General features: G+C 34.7%; 1 protein-coding gene across 7 annotated transcripts in view; it reads left to right on the top strand.

The window, feature by feature from the left end:
- Positions 1 to 16237, top strand: part of ZBTB20 (zinc finger and BTB domain containing 20) — a 775204-nt gene that overhangs the window by 223940 nt on the left and 535027 nt on the right. The gene's annotated exons all lie outside the window — the stretch shown is intronic.

Genomic DNA, 16237 nt, shown 5'->3' with positions numbered 1-16237 from the left:
CAATGTTGTGGTTCCTGGGCAACAGGCAAGAATTCTCAAAAGCTTGGTTGCACCCGCTCAATTGTTGCTTGCAGCTGTGTCCTATGAGTGAGAGCACAGAGAAGCTTGTTAGCAGTTTGCTTGCGCTGTTACGTATTTTGTGTACTCTGAGTTTGAAAGATTTTTACTTCATGTAGACCTTGAACTATTACATTGGTTTGTTATAAAACTCACTGGTTTTAGCTCCCAAATATTTTTTACAAATCCTTTGTTCTGAGTCTCAAATATTTTTTTAGTAGCTGTTGCCTTCCCTGGATAATGTGTGTGTTAATTTCTCTAAAGGATACCTGCGGAAAGTAGATCTCTCTAGATAACTGGGTTGATGATTATTTTTGTCTTGGTAGAGACATTTTGTGTTTGGCTCAATTTCACCATGTTGGCAACCCCACTACGTGAGGCTGGATGTAGTTATTGATCCATTTAGCTGAACAGATTTGAAAGCATTTGGCTATTAGTGGACACATGGGGCATATTAGGAAAATTTAAGGGTATATTGTAAGATGATTTCTTGATTTGTGAGTGTGTCTCTGTTGCAGTTGGGTGGAAGTAAGAGAAAAAGTGAAAATTAAATAGTAATCCTACAAAAGGGGCTAAAATACAGATGTAGTTTTAAGGCTGGAATAATATCCTTTACTTTCATCAAATCCTAGTCACCTGTTATTTTTTACTGAAGTGTTGCTGTTAGTGATATTGTTTATTTAGTTAATAGCTCTGTATATTTTCTGACAAATATCTATATTTCTACTATAGACAAGCTATTATAGACTGTATCTTACACTAGTTAGGTGAAGTTCTATAAATGCAAACTAAAAAGTCCTAAAAACTTGTTACTTATTATACATTTTGGATGGGCCTTGATGGACTTCCTTTAGTTCTCGTACTGCTGATTAGACAGAGAAATGAGACTACTGATAAATTCTGTCCTTAAAATGAGAAAAGACTATGTAACAACTCATCCTCATTATAATCAAGAATTGACATAACACTCTCTGCAATATGCTTTATGTTAATTTTTGCTGACTATGAGAAAAGTCTTTATATTATCCCTGTTTTACACACAAAGCTGAGGCATTCGGTGACTAAATTACTTGTCACCTTGAAAATACTTTGCAGCATAGGAATAAACAAATCTTCTGTGTTCTATGATCAATGCCATAGGTTTCCCAAACAATCGCTTTGAACAGTCTCTCCCTCTCTCTCTCTATCTCTCTTTCTCTGTCTCTCTCCTTCCCTCTCCCTCTCCCTCTCTCCCTCTTTCTCTATCCCACTGAAAAGATAGACATAAAATGTATGTTGACTTTCTTTGGGTCAGATAAGATCAGATCATATTGAAAATCTGTCACTGTTTTTGCTAAACAGAAGTAATGGGCCCTGTGTTTACTGTATACATGTTTATAATTATTATTTCTATTATTCACTAAATTATAACTGTGTATAAGTAGAGATAAAGCCAAAGAGAGGCAGAGTCAAAATAAGGTAGTTAAGACCTGCTTTAGATAGGCCCCTCTAAAGTTCCATTTTGTGTGGGCTGAGGCAGTCACATAAAATGGCAGAGGTTGCGTAATGAGCCAATATCTATTGCCTCAAAACATCTTGTTTAGGCTTCTCAAATTTTAATACCACTGGTTGGTGATATTCATAGGTACCACTAGACTTAGAAGTACCTTTCCTCCGGAAACAGTTTTTCTTTCACCTTAGTTTACACCAGTGGGTGAGAGGCCAATATCAAGGACATTATTTTCTTCTAGAACCCTAGTGTGGTAAAGTGAACTATAGTCCTCTGTTAGTCTCAATTAGGAATTAAGAGATGAGCCAAGAACATGTATTCACTGGAATAATAAACCAAACGATAGCAACTGCTTTAGTGACTTGTACCAGGGATTGTAGTATGGAATTCCCAGGAGGGAGAGATCACCAAGCCCTAGGATTCCTGGGCATGATTGCAGATTTCCCTGTGATTTCAGGGTTAAAGAAATAAAGGAAGAAAATCAACATTTATTGAGAACATAGCATGTCTAGATATAATTTCTTTCTTTCTCCCCTTCCTTCCTTCCCGCCCTTCCTCATTTCCTTCCTTCCTTTTATTCCACACAGTAAATAGATGCCTACTATTTGCCAGACACGATGCTAGGCTAAATAGATAAAACAAAGTCCTTGCCCTCAAAGAGAATAAAGGCCAGTAGGAGACAAAGATATGTCAGCAGAGCTCTTTTTGGCGTCATCACTTGTTATTAGTATGGACCCAGTCAAGTTACCTAATCTTTCTATTCCTTTGTGACTTCTTTGGAAAATTGGAAAAATAATAGTATCTAACTCATATATTGTTGTGTTGAGTTAGATATAACACAATACATGTAAAATTCTTAGTTCAGTGGTTGGCACTTAGCAAGTACTCAATGAATCTTAGCTACAGTATTATTTCTATCATGACCATCATACAACTTAGATACTGAAGAAAGACCATCTCATTGTCTGAGAGCAGGGACCCTGGTCTAGAGGGATCTTGGTCTGGGCATTGTCACATAGGTTGTCTTAGAGGTTCTATCCAAAGTTGTCTCTACTTCTAGGACTTCAGAAGAGATTCTAAAAATCATACAGTGTTACAACTTGAAGGGGCCTTAATGATCATCTAACATCTTTATTTTATCCATGGTGAGGAAAAAAGTTCATATACTTGTCAGGGTTAAACAGTTTAGTAGGTGAGAGATGCAGGATTTGAACCTAGAACTCTTGATTCTTGATTGAGTGTAAGATACCTCATGAGGAAAAATATTAGAGTTAAAATTTTTTTCCTACTAGTGATTAGAGAGTTGATTGCTTATCTCCAAGGAGTAAATGGACTATGTCAAGGTGCTGAAATACTAACCATAAGACGTGCTATCACTGTACTGAATCTAAAAGACCTTTAGGTATTCTTATAATGTGATTAATTTCATCTAAATGGATTGAAGCCTTTTAGTTTGTGTTTGTGAATAACTGGTTTCTTCCTAAGGAGAATAAACTGAGTCAGGTTTATCAAGACATCTACTATCTACATATATGACTTCAAATGCTTTAAAGGAGTCTGTAAATACCTTAAATAAATCAGCATCTTGGAAGCCAATGATGTTTTCAGGATATCTAGATTCTGAGTCTCTTGCCCGAGTTTGAATTTAGGAGCTTTGGAGTCCAAATGACCTGCACTGATATCCCAGTTCCACAATTCAGTAGCTGTGTGACCTTATCGAGGTTGCCTAACTTGACTAAGCCTCAAGTTTTCTTATCTAAAATATGATGGTAACAACATCTATCTTTTTAAGGATGGATGTGAGGATTAGAGTACATTAGGCATACAAGATACTTCACTTAGCGCATAACGTCCACTAGTATTCCCTATATATTAATTTTTTCCTCTCTGCTCTTATTAAAATATAAAAGTTGTTATGATGGGCAGTATAGGAATTTAGAGGAAGTGTGGGATTCACTCATTAGGAAAGTTAATTTTGGCAAAGTTATGTCTTTGATGATAGCCGTTGAATATCTTGGTTCAGTGTGATTAGACTCACTATTTCTAACTATGCATGCTACGTGTCTATAGAAGGCTGGGCTATTTAAAGAAAAACTTAAGAGGAAGATAATCACATCCACTTCAATATCTGTTGATTATGAAAATGTGCCTTGTGATGGAAGGGCTGTTGATACCACTCCTGGACAACTGTCGTCCCTCTTTTGAAAGTCAGATACCCTTAAAACCAATTTCTTGCAAACAACAAAGAACCCATACTCGCCAATTAAACCATGTACTCTTTACATGCATCCTGGTGAACTGAAGGTGGTTCTATTGGCAAAGTTGTCACAATCTAAGCAGCCTCAGGTTTAGTGAGCATAGTTGGCAATAAGTAAATGGCTGTATAAAGCTTTCTTTTTTTCTTGAGAAGGAAATTAGTGTGGTAAAATGTCCTGATCTCCTCCTATGCAAACTCTCTCAACGGTAGAAAACTGGATTTGTGAATTTGTATGTATGATTTTTCACTAATTATCTTTAATAAAATCTAGATGATCTTAATTACAGTAAACCAGATTTTTTCTACCAGGCTGTTTATATTGCAGCAATCTTCCTGAACAGCAATCGGAAAAGAAGTAAGGGAAAAGGCACTAGAGAATATATGAAACAGATCATTACTCAGCAGAGTTGATAATGTTGACTTACCTAATGTCAAGTGTATAGTTTTGACCATGATGAGTCAAGGTAAACATGGATAATTAATGAAATTCTTATTTAGTTGGGTATTAGCTTGCTAGGGCTGCTGTAACAAAGTATCACAAACTGGGTGGCTTAAACAATAGAAATTTGTTTTCTCACAGTCCAGAAGTCTGAAATCAATGTTTTGACATGGTTGGTTCCTTCTGAAGGCCGTGAGAGAATGATCTGTTCTAGGCCTTTCTCCTTGACTTGTAGATTATAGATGGCCATCTTTTCTCTGTGTCTCTTCTCATTGTCTTCTCTCTATGCATATCTGTCTCAATGTCCAAATTTCTCTTTTTTATAAGGACACCAGTCATATTGGATTAGGACACTCTTTAATGATCTCATTTTAACTTGATTACCTCTGTAAGGACCCTATCTCCAAATAAGGTCACATTTTGAGGTACTTGGAATTAGGACTCAACATTTTTTTTTGGGGGGGACACAATTCAACTCATAACAGTTGGGTTAATAATAGTTAACATTTATTGAGTGACGTGTTTCAGATGTTTTATATATATTATTGATAATTCTTATAAAAACCTATTAGGTAGATGTTATTTTGTCCGTTTTACAGGTGAGAAAACTTAAACCCAGAGAGAATAAGCAATTTGTCCAAAATCGCACAGCTAGTAAATGTTAAATGCTAGTATTTGAACCCAGAATTCCATGCTGCTTTTTTAAGGGATAAGCTGCATAACAACTCGTCAAAAGCCCCCAAAATACTTTGAGCATTTAAGGTGTTTTTTGTTTGTTTTTTTGTTTTGTCATTAGAGCTTGTGCCAAAGGACATTTTATCCATCAAAAATGGTGCATTATGCTATTGCATAAACACCCAACATTGACTGCCTACATCTTCACCCCTGAATATTTTGCTGACAGTTGCCTTTGAAGGCTTAGTGTTTTAGCTCTCCTGCACCTGATAACGCTCTTGGACAGGATGGATTCTGAACATAGACTGCATGGGTTGATTCTGGCCCCAGTTCGCATGGATGGCATTGAGAGCCAAGTCATGCCCAGGGTCTGCTACTCAGCACATGTGCACTCTGCTCTCCTTTTCTTTCTCTCTCCCCTCTCCCTCATCTTTGTTTTTTACTTTTAACAGGTGGTTTGTGATTTTTTTCCGTTTTTTACAATCGCTGCCGTGAGTGATAAACATTGAAAGGGACTAGGTGTGAAGAATGACAAAATGGGGACTATCTCTGTGTGAAAGCCAGTGCTCCTGTGGGTGTTTACTGTAAAGTGGCCGCAGCCTTGTTGTTACTCATTCATGCTAAAGAGCTAGGGGCCTTCTGTACCTTCTCTAAGTTTCCTCTCTTACCAATGGAACAATTGGTTTGTTTCTCGCTTTGAAGTTTTAAAGCAGAGCTTGCTCATGACCCAATTTCACTAATAATTCTCTTAAGTAACCCTTGTACTTATTTATAAGATTTTTTTTTCCACCCACTGTCTGTCTAGCCTGGTTTTAAATTTTTATATATGTACTTTTAAAAAATTGATTAGCTGGAGAGCTGCCCATTCCTCTGTGCTGTATAATAAGGATTTAAAATCTGCACACTGAATTCTGTATAGTGTAATTAAAACTGACCCACATTTGGACCTGAGTACACCAGGACTTAGCCAAACTTGCCATGAGCTGAGTTCTGGTGGCAGATGGGAACTAATGAGGACACACTCCACTCCAGAATGTCCCAGCTGCTTGGCCCCTTTTTGTACAAACAAGGTTTGGAGCGAAGTCCGGATCCCAAGAGCACGTTCTGTCAATGTGCTGTACCCAATGATTTGGGAAATGTTCTCACAAAATCAGGCCATTTTAAGGTATCCTTAGGACCTCAGCTACTGTCAGATTTTAAACATGAAAATTCAAAGAGGCCTTTTATGCTCTCTCCAACTAATTTTTAATTTTAAAGTGAATTAAAATTACATTTTCCCCCTGTCTTTTTTTCCTGTGCCTGGGGATAGAATGATCACTTATATCCGAACCTGGAGATTTGCAGGTGGTTGTCTCAGGATACACTAGGTCTCCTTGCAACCCATGGATCTCTTCAACTGGTTTGATGTCCTGGGACTATTCAGGCAGATGTAATTGAATCCGTTTGAAGCAGCTGTAGCTGGCATGTGGTCTCTCAGATTGCTAGCACCTGCTTGTTTTTTTGCAACTCACTAGAGTGAGAGAAGTGCCAAAACCAGCATTGGTCTTGGAGCAGATAAAGCACTTCAGATCCTATATTCCATTCTCCTTCCAATCTAGTCCCATCATCATCCGTGCCTGAATTAACAAAACCCCTTTTCATGATTATGTCTGAGGTATACTTTTCCTTGTCTTTCTTCTGAGTATTGAGATCCTGACAGTACTGACCATGCTGGTCCAAAAAAACAAGGGAGTATAATGGTGATCAGGTGGCTTTGGGACTCTCTTATCATTAGACAACTGGGTAGCCTGTGGTTTGCAGAATCATTTAAATGAACGCACCAAATTCATTTGCTGTTCCAGCACAGTCTTATTGGCACAGAGAATGAGCAGTTAATGTATAACAAACTGTGAACTGTTATGGAATATGATAAATACATTTGCTTAGCAGGGGGGAGTGTAAAATGGAACTATTTCTCTATGTAACTCTAAACTAATTGACATGGATTTCTTCAACATTTACTACGTGCAAGAAGATGCAGTCTACTAAAAAAGGGATAAAAATTCTAGGGCATACTAAATATGTAAAATATATTTTAAAAGATTTAGATTTGGAATCTTTAAAAAAGATTTAAATTCATTTAAAAAATGCTTACTTTATCTTCTCTTTGTCCCATAATATTATTTGGCAGGCATATATTTAATCCTTAAATATTATCAATTTCCTAATGTTTAATTTGAACCTGGAGATGAAAAAGACAATATATTTACTTAAAATTTATAGTTTTTGTTACAAATTTCCTTTAAAAGGGTTTTCATATTGATAATCTTTTGAGCGAAGCCAAGAGATACATTGAGTTTATGAATAATAGTAATAAGAGTGAATTCTAAAAAAGTCACTTAGTTATCAGCAGATGCCTATTTTGCAAGGCATGACTAGATGCTACAGACATAAAGAAGTATATATGGTCCTTGACTAGAGGAATCTTGCAGTATACTTGAAGAGACATTATGTAAATTTTTTAAAAAATAACAAGACAAGGCACTGTTAGTATTAAGTGCGTGCTCTAGACCTGGATTTGGTGTCAAATGAATGCTATAAAAGTAAAAATATCACCACTCTTGTTGTCAAATGAATGCTCTAGACCCAATGTTCCTTCACTCCTCTTCACTGCCCGTGAAGGGCATCACTAATCCACCGTGGTTCTTTCTGCCACTAAACCAGAACTTGATCTAAGAATCCTCCCGAAGACAACGCTTTAGATGACCATTACCAACTGAGGGAAGTTGGGTGTAAGATGAGACCCATTTGCCATTGCTGAAAAAGTTAAGTGCTAAAGATATTCAGTGGAGGTAGAGAGCTCAGTGAGCTGCAAGTAAGAAACAGGACTTGAGCCGGGCTTTGAAATAACATGGGGCATAGGGCTTCAGTAACTAGAGAGGAGAAAGGAGATAGTTTTCAGGCTGAGGAGTAGTGTCAACAACTGAGTTAAGTGGAATTGTGTGGTTTAGTCAAGGATAATGAATAGAGCTCAGTTGTAAATAGATAAGTGGTTATGTAGTTATTAGTTCAATGTTTTTCTTCTCTCCTACACTGTAAGTTCTGTGGAGTATTGTGTTATTATTTATTATAAAATATCTCCTCAGAGAGAACTTCACTGACTCCTCCTATCTGAATTAGGTCTCCCATATGTTTCTATAGGTTCTCATTCTTTTCCTTCATAGCATACAATTCACCTGACAATTTTGGGAGTACTTTCTCACTGCCAAGATTCTATATTAAGGATTGAGGGAGATTCATAGAGGATTTGTCCTCTATAAATTTATATAAGAGCAATAATTTTTAAAAAGCTGATTTTTATTTTTATAAATACTGTGGCACTCTCAACACTGGTTTTGGGGATTTCTATTTTAACCATAGTATTTAAGAATTTTACTATATACTCTTCATTTCAGGGAACAAAAAGGCAATATATTATAGTGGAAAGACTATGGGGTTTAGAAATAGAAGATGTGGATTTTAGTTTCTGCACTATAATTTATTGGCTATGAGATATGGGGCATTCCCTCACATCCCAAAGCACCTTGAAATTACAATTAGTTCTTCTTCCTCTACGTCTTCTTCTTCTCCTCCAACCCCTCCTCCTCCTTCTCCTTTATTATCATCATTGTAATTCTAGTCTGAAACCATGTAATAAAATGTTTAACATGATCCACTGTATATATCCTTCTTTCTCCACCACTTCTATTATTTGAGCTGGCTTTTGGAGATTTACTGTACACTTTGAATAGAACATTACACTTTTCTAAAAAGAAGCAAGAATTTAAAGAACACTCCATAGCCTAGTCGTTACTAATATTCGCTATTGAATCATTTGCTCCTCAATAACAATTCTCTCTCAATTGTAACATAACTATTTAATATTAATAATTTTTATATTTAAAGTAACTTTTATACTGATCCATTTTAAACATTGCACTTTTGTTTTATTGATTGATTCATTCATTCATTCAATGCAAATTGGTCTATGGACATAACTGGATTCACTTTCCATCTGATTATATAAATACCTTAATCGTCCAAATCTACATCTTACTGAGCTTGTAAAGTGTTAGGAGACCAATGTCTCCAAAAACAATTCAAATATAAGCAGGTTCATCTTTGAGTTGTAAGAACCATATATTTCCACCTTTAGAATATTTGATGACTAGAAGGTTGATCAGAAGGTTGACTAAAACTTATTAATTACAGAAACAATTTAATTTACTAATAGTGATTAGTGCATCTCTCTTAGGTTAAAAAATAATAATAATATTATTAAAATTAAAAAATAAAAATAATAATAATTGATGTTTGCTGTTTCCTAGAAAGATAATTCCTTCAGTATTTCCTGCTTGAACGTGTAATGTTTAATGATGAATATCTACATGTATCATCCTTATGCTTTTGAGGGTATTCAAGGGAATTTGTGAAAATAATTTCTAATTTTCTAAATCTATGCCTTCCTGTATATTTAGGGTAAAAGTGTGTGAATAGATCTTTCATCCCTCAAAATATAATTTCTTTAAAGTATTTGAACTTTTCATAGTATTTACTATTCTCTTTTTTTATTAAGAATACCAAACCAGGATTGTATTATAGGTCATGACTTTTTAAAGATAAAAAATGTAAATGAGTTAGAGTCTTCTGAATTTTGAGATTTAATAAGTGTAGATACATGATATGTACAGAAAAAAATAGGTAAACTGAAAATTAACTAAAAAGTTGCTTTTATAATGTGTTAACTTTATGTAGCAAAGAGGAGAGCTGAGTTGAGTGTTACTTTAAGAAATGGTTAATTTTGGATATTAGGAGACCGTTCCAACATAATCTTTAATCATGCTGGTCTGACGCCTCAAGCAGAGCAATATGTACTTATTAGAGTCTTTGCCAGTGTCAAGATAGGATATACCCTGGGTCAAAATAAAATTGATTTTTCCCCCCTGTAAATTTGTCATTTGATATCATATTTAAATTTCCATTGATCAAAAATAGGTATATTTACTTTCTGAATCCAGTTCTTCAACAACATAAATGTTTTTTCATTTGATGACTGATGTAGATTATGTTCAGTTAAGTGATTTCAAGAGTTCCTTTGCTATTGATCATGTTCTGTCATAAAATATTTATTAATTATTCATGTCAATGTGACACTTGGGATTTTTAAAAATATAAATATCATAATTTTATTTAAAAAAGTGACCAATACCTATTTAAGACCAGTTTCCGGCATTTTTGAAAGTAGGGGATTAGAAGATATTATATCACTTTTGGATGGCATCTGTCTATGGATTTAAGAGGGAACAGCTCGAGGTAGATGGCAGTATATTCCTTTAAGGTTGACTTACTACTGCCAGCCTCCATCACTACAACCTCCCAGTAAGTTTTCTCACTGATCTCTCTTTGTCCTCGTATGCTCCTATCAAATGGGGACTTCGAGGTCACCACTTAACACTCACTGAAACTGCTCATCCACGTTTTTAAACCCACTGTGTACTCTCATCCACATTTTTACACCTGGAGATACAGAGAGAGTGTATTAGTTTCCTAGGGCTCCTGTAACAAACTAGGTAGCTTAGAACAACAGAAATTTATTCTCTCACAGTTCTGGAAGCCAGCAGTTCAAGGTACAGCAGGGCCACAGTCTCTCTGACAGCTCTAGGGGAGAATCTTTTCTTGCCTCTCTCAGCTTCCGGTGGCCCCAGGATTTCCTTGGCTTTTGGCAGCATAAACTCAAACTGGGCCTTCATCTTTACACAGCCTTCCCCTTTGTGTGTGTCTCTCCGTTCCCACCTCTCTTATCAGGACACCAGTCATTGGATTTAGGGCTCCCCTTAAATCCAAGATGATTTCATCTCAAGATCCTTAACTAGTTACATCTGCAAAGACCCCATTTCCCAATAATGTCACATTCTGATGGTCTCAGGTGGGCATCAAATTTGGGGGCACGCTAGTCAACCTACTGTAGAGATTAACTTTATTTTTCTGAAGTAAATATCTGTGGAAAGCTTATTTACATACTCACACATTAATCCTTTCTCCCCTCTGTAGTTGACAAAGTTTTTCTGTTCAGCATTTATAGAATACTTGTTGCCTTAGCACCCTGGTATTTTTTATGGATTTAACTGAATTGTGAGTCATTCTCTTTCATACTCTTTTAAACTACTGAAACTTCTCTTCATTATAGATGCTGAAATTGAGGCACAGAAGAGGTAACCAACAGGGTTATAGTTACTCCACATATGCAGTGCAAAATTAAAAACTGACTTTGGTATCATCCAGCTTTTCCTGTGAATCCATGTGTGTTAAGATACCACATATACTTTTATAGTCCGCACTTTCAAATATCTTTGCTCATAACCTAAATTATGAGTTACAGAAAATTTCTTCATAATGATCTCCAATTACTATAAGCCAAGTATACACCTGAAATTTAGTGTCATAGAGTGACAAAAGCATTGTGCTAGATGATTGCTTCTTGAAACCATGAGATATGGTTTAATATGTAGCACAGGCAAGGTCTTTATTAGAGAATTGTGAATCTGGCTATATATAAAAATACACATCCAGTAAGTGATAACTGGAAGTCATGAGTATTCAGGACCAGATTGAAAAAGCTCGGAGAGGTTAATTTCTAACTTTACATAGCCAGTAGGTGGCTAGATAGAATTTAAACTCAGCTCTGCCCAAATGAAACACCTGCATTCTTTTTACCTCTCCCAAGTTGATTCTCAAGCTGTTGAAAATGTTTTTCTTTTCCTAGAAGTAAGAAGTAGACTACTATAGGGTGAGGGTAGACAGTGGGAGCAGACAGTAAAGTAGAGCCATTCCTAAAAGAATTGGAATAGAATTGGAACATTTGTTGGTGCTTTGCACCTCATGATTGTGGGATATTGCAGATGTGTTTTCTTTAAGAATACTCAATAAACCAGCAATTTGAATTTTGAAAACAGATAATTAGTAGAATGATTATATGAATTATGACAGGGCTTATCTACTGAACAATTCCTTTAAGTTGCAGCTCTTCTGATGCTCTTCTGTTCCAGATAACACATAATTGTATGCTCATAAAACAGAAAATTTAGAAGTAAGCATTAAACTTCCCTGCCAAAAAAAATAAAAATTAAATAGGAATGAAAGTGAAAATTAAATAATCTGTGAAATGGTAACATAGTTAAATGTGAAAATGTGATTTTGATATTAAAAACTATGATTTGCACCCAAAATACATTAATTGAATTAATCTATTATAGTATGTCTTATTCCTGTTGCCATAAGAACCAAAGAGAAGAAAGTATTCTTTTGCTAAATTGCAGATGTCTCTCTGGTATGGATCACTTATCCACCATGGGTGAAAGTCAGACCTGGTTTCAGCCAGCGGAGATAGAGGTTTGAACAAAAAGACCAAGATCCTGTACCTCACGGAGATAACATTGTGGTGGGGGTGGTAGTGTGTGTATGGGAGGAGACAATAAACAAATTAGCAAACACACAAATAAGATCCATTCAGAAAGTTGTAGGTGCTATTCTGGAAGTACAACAGAAAAAGTAGGATAGAGAATGGCTGGTCGGGGGGTGGCCATAGGCAGCCTTTCTGGGGAAATAATGCTTGAACCAAGAGCTGAATAATATTAAGGAGCCAGTCAAAGGAAGATCTGGAATATAAGAAATTCTATCTGTATATTTTTACAGTTCGCAGAGTTGTGTCCCTAAGGTGTGTGTGTATTAGGGTAGAGGGGCAAGGGGATGATGTATGTCCTGTCTGTAAGCTATTAACAAGGTATAATCAAGAGATCTGCATCAGGGGCAACCAGTTGACCCTTCTCTTTATCCTGGTAGTAAACACAGCAAAACTAAGCACTCAGGAATGGATTAACGATGCTTAACTATATTTCCCTAAAATTTTACTTGTTATTTGTGAAAGCCAAAGTTCGTTTGGCCACAAAGAGAGGGACTGGATTCATTGTTACTCTTAGCTGTCCTTATCAATTCCATTGCCCGCTCTGGTGCCAGAGATTAGTAGGGGAACCACAGGGATTCTCGAACCATCATTTCGTTCTTTGGCAAATCATCTTTTCTAGGAGTAATATCATCCCTTTTCCTCTTTTTCTGTGTATCAAGGCTGTAAATGAAAATGGAAGGTCAAATTGAATACCCTTAGATTTAATTTTTTTTTTAAGTATTGGTCTCTTAGTGGGCCAAGATTTAACATAGACCTTTTTAGGACTATGTAGTTATCTTCCCATTTGAGTTGAGCATAGGAAATCTGTTATTCTCACCTCTACTTTCATCCTGAAGAAAAATTTCTCCAAATGCCTCATTCAAAATTAAATTGTTTATCCATAACTAGACAAGGACGTGTGGTGGTAAATTATTGAAATTGATGAGATTTGATTGAATTTTCCTGAGTTTAATGTGTCTAATCAACATTGCACTCACGGCATTATTATTTTCCCATTGCTTAATTCTAATACAGATGACAGTATTATCAGTACCCAGGCTGATACTACATGAAAAAATGCCCAAGGAGGTAGAGAGTCTACTGTGAGCATTTGAAAAACAGAGCCAAATAGCAGTTTCAGAATTAAGTTTTTAGACGAGAGAGTTTAAAAGTTTTCTTTCACTAGAGAAACTAAAAATCTCTCAATATAATTTTTGATGGGCTTTACCTACATTATAATTTATAAACCAAACTATGGTGTAATTGATACAACAACATTGTTATGACTTATAGCATTGAATCTTACCAAGGAAATTCCCATGGTTCTGTTCCATCACAATAATGGAAAACAGAAATGGAGGAAAGAACTTTCTTTCTCGGAAATATCGTAGCACAATTTCTATGTAACTTAGGTGACCATATAATTTGTCAACCAAACCATGACAGACATTTTGCTTTTAAAAACATCTATCCAAGTGACAAGAATATTAAGACACAATGGAAGAAGGTCATTTCATACTGAAGCCTCAAATACCACAAATTAAAAAGATATGAAGTACTTATAATTTGTGAACATGCACTACAATGTTGTAGAATATCACAAACTTTTTAAGAGTGCTTTGGCAATATACACCTGAATTATAAACCAATTTTGACATTTTGTTCCACTTAAGTTGTTTATTTGAGAGCATATATCAAGAATAGATTCAAGAAAACACCTGGGCCAAGCCTAAAAGTTGGCCTAAAATGTATATAAGAAATACATTTCTGATCAGTCTTGTTTGGCATATTTCAACACCTTGGCACAACTAAACTGTTGAGAAGCACTACAGTACTTGCACAGTGAGTACAGTATTTAAGATAATATTTAGTTCATTCAGCTTGTTAAAATTTTCGGCATATATATTGTTTTCATTGTCATCAAGACATGACTACAGTCTGTCTACAAAGTACCAAATAGAGATGTGTTAATTGTAGTGGCTGTAGATGCTCAAAATAGATATTTAAGTCTCAAACATATTTTTCCACTATTCTGTATTAGATTATTAAGACAAAGAATTGTAAACTGTTAGAACTATAAGGTAATTTACATATTATCTTTTTTGTGTAATTCATTTATTTTGAAGATGAGGAAATGGAAATACAGTGAAGTTGAATAGCTCTAGACAAGTACAGGGTAAGGAACCGAGCAATGCAGTCCTCTACTTCCATATAGTATACTTTTCACCATTTAACACTACACGGAACATTTTTTTCACTATTTTTATTTTAAAAATGCCTTCACATGGTAAAAAAACTTAAAAAATAAAAATGGTACACAAGGATATAAAATGAAAAGTATATGTTTACCAACTTACCTTACTATTACCAGAGATAAACAATTTCAAGTGTATTCATGTTCAGAAATGTGTCTGTATACCTGCATTTTTAACAGAAGAGAGAGGAAATCATACTGTTCAAGTTTTCTTTGTATTTTATTTTGTTTTTTTCTTTTAATGCTATATCTTAGAGATTTTATAGTATTTATACTATAGTATATTATGATATATCATCTTCTCCTTTTTAAAAACTGCCTAATATTTCCATTATATGGATATAACAAAATGTATTTAACCACTGTCTAATTTATGGATATTTGGTTATTTCCAGTTTCTTTCCTATTCAAAAAATATTGCAATAAATAGCTTTCTAAATACGTCTTGTACTAATTTTAACATACACATAGCATATTTCCTAGATATATTTGTATAATTAAAATTTTGATAGCTATTAAGACTTTCCCTTCGAAAAGATGGTTTTAATATATACTTCTAACAACAGTGTATAAGAATTCCTGCTTTCCCACAGCCTCACCAATACTGGGTTTTAACAATTTTTTTTTCTAATCTGAAAAGTGAAAATGATATTTCATCAGTTTTGATTTGCATTTCTTGATTTATAAGTTAGATTAAACAACATTTTAAAATTTTACAGCCTATTTGTATTTCTTTTTTTGAGAAGTGGCTGTTAAATACTTTTCCATTTTTTCTATAGAGTTTTTTTTTTTATCTTTTATTGATCTGTATGACCTCTTCACATGTCATGGAAAGTAACCCTTTTTCTGTAATATATATTAAAATATTTCTCATTTTTTAATTTGCTTTTGACTTTTGCCACAGTCTTTTTATGTAACTGCATTTATCAATCACTCCCTTTATGGTATAGAAAACTCATATCAAAAAAGTTACCCATATTTTCTTCTAGCACATTAATGATTCAGTCTCTTTTAATATTTACAACTTTGATTCAACTAAAATTTATTTTTTATATTAAATATTTTTAACAAATTTATTAACACATTTTTGGGAATGAAAAGAAACAATTTTACTTTATCATTTGAAATAAAAGAATTACCTTTTTTGTCCCATGAACTCCTTAGGAAGGCAGAGGTGAGCACTAAGATAACAAAAGTGCTAGACTGAGAACTGAAATGTCAAAATTGACATATTTGTCTTTATTTATTAATCACCGACGTCTATTGTTTATGACATAGAAAAAGCCCAAGACACTTTTTTACTTATGAGAATAAATTATTATATTTTGATAATCTAAGCAATTATTAAATCAGTGAAGGCATTGTAGAATAAATCAAACCCCTAGCGAGATACTTTTAACAGCAATTCCAGTTCATATGGTAATGTTAATTTTTACTTAGGAGAAGTACTTACTTATAAGTAAGACCCTATAACTGTACAAATAAAACCAAAACGTGAATAATGTAATTTAAGCAGGATGCAATGACCAGGTGATAAATAGATTTATTTGTACCTTGGAAAGTTTGCTTCAAGTGGTCATCATTACTAAAAGACAATTACTTTGTAC

The sequence above is a fragment of the Ceratotherium simum genome, chromosome 15 (genome assembly GCF_057802395.1).
Source record: "Ceratotherium simum simum isolate JZ-2026a chromosome 15, ASM5780239v1, whole genome shotgun sequence".
Classification (NCBI taxonomy): Eukaryota; Metazoa; Chordata; class Mammalia; order Perissodactyla; family Rhinocerotidae; genus Ceratotherium; species Ceratotherium simum.
Note: the sequence above shows the minus strand (reverse complement) of the source record. Positions and strands in the feature narration are given on the sequence as shown.